The sequence below is a fragment of the Limulus polyphemus genome, unplaced genomic scaffold, assembly GCF_000517525.1.
Source record: "Limulus polyphemus unplaced genomic scaffold, Limulus_polyphemus-2.1.2 Scaffold10311, whole genome shotgun sequence".
Classification (NCBI taxonomy): Eukaryota; Metazoa; Arthropoda; class Merostomata; order Xiphosura; family Limulidae; genus Limulus; species Limulus polyphemus.
This window is the reverse complement of record NW_013675921.1, coordinates 4,941-8,702: the sequence shown is the minus strand read 5'-3', so window position 1 is coordinate 8,702 and position 3,762 is coordinate 4,941. Positions and strand designations below refer to the sequence as shown.

The 3,762-nt window shown below is 33.5% G+C and overlaps 1 long non-coding RNA gene across 3 annotated transcripts in view; it reads left to right on the top strand.

Moving 5' to 3' along the window:
• Positions 1–1,979, top strand: part of LOC106476333 — an 11,989-nt gene extending 10,010 nt beyond the window's left edge. For all 3 annotated transcript variants that reach the window (XR_001291885.2, XR_002609133.1, XR_002609134.1), the window contains exon 3: positions 1,878–1,979. This is a non-coding gene — a long non-coding RNA (uncharacterized LOC106476333). The remainder of the gene's footprint in view (positions 1–1,877) is intronic.
• Positions 1,980–3,762: the final 1,783 nt, after the last annotated feature.

Here is a 3,762-nt window from a genome sequence, read left to right as displayed (position 1 = left end):
TTTCATTGTGGTAAACGAAATAATAATTTGATCTAAGTAAGAGTTATTTTCTTCTTCCTGATTTGTAAAAAATCCTTAAGTGATAAAAAAAAATTAATATTATTTTCGAAATCTGCGTAGCTGAATTATGCAATACCTGTCCTCAAAACCAAAACAACTTTTATGAAGTTTAAATTTACAGGCTTGTGTTATTGATTTTCTCACCTAATTAGTGACTTTAATATGCATTAATTTATGATTAAAAAAAAAGCAACTGATAATTACAAAATTAAGTGCAATAGATTTTTTAGAGTTGTTTAAGATGACTAATGTAAATAGAACATGGTTCAACCTTGTCACATCTGATTGTGTTTCACATTTTGAGTTTTTCATGTCAGTACATACAGGTATAGAAGGGATGATTTTTTTCCCCAAAAAATATGGTGTTTAGTATGGCTAATATTATGTGGTGTTGCCATTAAGATGCCAAAACAGAGAGAGTTAAAACCATTCAACAGAATCAGAATAAAATCTTTACACGATACTGTTTGGAGTTAGAGAACCTTGCTGATGATGTTAACTTATGCACAGCTAAAGTTTCAAGTACAGTCTCAAAAACACTGCAGAAATGTGGCCTTTGGGGAAGATTAGCAGCAAGAAACCTCTTACTGTGCCAAGAGAATATGGCAAGGAGACTATTTTATGAAAAACGTATCTTTTTCTTTGGAACAGTGGCACAAGTTGCTTTGGGTATATGAGTTCAAATTGAATTGTTTGGTTCCAAATAGTGTGCATATGTTACCTGAAGAGTCATGAGAGGTTGCAAAAGGAGTGCCTTGTGCCAAACGTCAAGCATCCAAGAGACTTTGTGATGGTTTGAGGGTTACCTGAAGAGTCATGGGAGCTTGCAAAAAGAGTGCCTTGTGCCGAACGTCAAGCATCCAAGAGACTTTGTGATGGTTTGAGGGTTACCTGAAGAGTCATGGGAGGTTGCAAAAGGAGTGCCTTGTGCCAAAGGTCAAACATCCAAGAGACTTTGTGATGGTTTGAGGGTTACCTGAAGAGTCATGGGAGGTTGCAGGAGGAGTGCCTTGTGCCAAACGTCAAGCATCCAAGAGACTTTGTGATGGTTTGAGGGTTACCTGAAGAGTCATGGGAGGTTGCAAAAGGAGTGCCTTGAGCCAAACGTCAAGCATCCAAGAGACTTTGTGATGGTTTGAGGCACAATATCTTCAAATGGGGTTGAACATTTTACAGAATTGATAGAATCATGGATTAGTATAACTACCACATCAGGACATCATGATTTACCCTCTGGAAAGAAGTGAATTGAGCCCAAACACACTTCCAAGAAAGAGAACTTGGGAGATCTCCAGTGAATGGAGTGGACAACACAAAGTCCAGTTCTATAGAATAAATCTGGGATTGGCTTGAGAAGAGTACCAACTGTGCCAAAGAAATTCTCTGTACACAGCTTCAAGAGAAATGGAATCAAGTTACACCAGAAACTTGGATAAAATACATTGACACAAAGATGCCAGACTTCTAGTCGTGCCATAGGTGGTCACACTAAATATTAGCATTAAACAAACTTAAACATTATTAATTAAACTTTAATTACAAGACGGTTTATAAAGCAAATCAATGACTACTTGTGTGTAAAGCTCGTAAAATGATAATTGTTGAGGTGTTCTAATAAATTTGCACACTATGTGTGCAAAGTAATTTTATGGATTGCTTATATCTGTGTATAATAATGTATCATTAAAAGTATTTATATATTTTTGACTTGTACTCTTTAGGCTACATAGAATAAGTACAATTTATAGAGTTTAAATTATTATTGATCAGTATTTCAGAATTGACAGTACATAAACAAAGAAATATTTTACACGTAGGTGGGGACGTTGGATCAACTAGTCGGGCTTTCAGATGATTTGGGGAAACTTGATGCGTTTGTTGAAGGGTAGGTGAAGAGGACAGTTTGCTCTGAAAATTCCAAGAGTAAATTTTTCAGAACAAGACACTAACAAAATCCTGTACTTTTAATGAAAACATGGAGAAGTAGTAGTTAATGCTTTAATAAGAGATAAAAGTATCGGGAATCTATGGAGATTTTTATTTCAAAAAGTTATATTTTTAAAACTAGGGTTCATAATAAAATCAACTATCAAGTCAGCAAAAAAAGGCTGATTGTATCAAGGTATGTAATGTTGACTTAGCCATTTCACTATGAAACAAGTGATTAATGGTCTGAAATTTTGATAATTTTTTCCTTTTGTTTTTGAGCTATAAAATGTTGCTACTTAGGCCCTGACGTATTTTGGTGTGAACCCTTTTGTTAGGCCTAAAAAGCTTAATTGCATAAACAATTTAGGCATCCTACACAATTGAATTAAAATTTATGCTATTAATATTTCTAGACCTTAAAGTTTATGATAATATTACAATTTCTTTTCACTAAAGGTAAAATTTTAAATTTAATCTTTGATGTATAGGCCTAATTTATTCTTTAATAATTTAGGAGAAAACAATCCATTTGCAAGTACCTACTTGTGATCTGTGTTCTTTTATTTTTTAAATTTTTACAAATATGTATTTTATTAAACTTATTGAGATTTTTTTCAAATTCTAATTGCATATGTGCTTATTCTAATCATGTGTGCATGTTCATGTAAAAACTTACTGTCAGATTTTCCAAAGCAAAATAATTAAACATTTACCGGCATATGATGGGCTTTTAGTTAAAAGTTTTTTAGAAAGTTGGTAAATTACTTAAAACACCAATAGGTGTCTGAGACTAGGTTCTAAAATTTGTTTGATGCCTTCATATACACACAAACACAGTAAAAACTTTATCTGGCATCTTTGTATTTGAAAAGCTCTTGTTACCAGAAATTTCAATATCTCCAAATACAAATGCTCATTGTAGCCTAGTGTTGCCAATGTGGTTTTGTTTATATTCTTTCCCACCAGTAAGTTTCAATTGTTATCCACCTTTATTGTAATTCACGTTTAAAATACTGTACTTATAAATGTTTTTACACAACTAAAAGTTTTGTTACAAATGTTTTTTATTGTTTTAGATGATGTAAAAAATACTGTACGTTAGAACATTAACAAAGTGTCAAAAAATCTCCTATAAAGTATCAATAGTGCTCCATCTTTCCCAATCCCTTATCTAACCACACTTTATGAACTTCTCATCAAACTAGCATACCATAAGAGTGCCCCAACTTTCCAAATCCCTGACCTAACCACACTTCATAAATCTCTCATCAAACTAGCATACCTTAATAGTGCTCCAACTTTCCAAATCCCTGACCTAACCACACTTCACAAATCTCTCATCAAACTAGCATACCTTAATAGTGCTCCAACTTTCCAAATCCCTGATTTAACCACACCTCGCAAATTTTTCATCAAACTAGCATACTTAGTGCTTAAACTTTCCAAATCCTCACCACACCTCAATTGTGCTTGTGTGTTCTTTTTTAATATAGATATCTTTCTCACTAACTGTTAATCTTAAATTGTACTGACTGTCAGCATGCGACTAGAAAGTACAAACTCCCCAGTCCCAAGACTTTTAAAACATGGTCAGATACAGGCACAACAAGAAACATTACTTTTTTATCATTTCTCAGGGGCCCCGAGTTAAATTTTCAGCACCAGAATTTATGTCTGAGTCAACATGAGATACATTCTCAGTTTCAACTTCATCTGCTTCAATATATGTTTCTACAATTGATGTTACTTCATTCTTAATACAGATTCAACTTC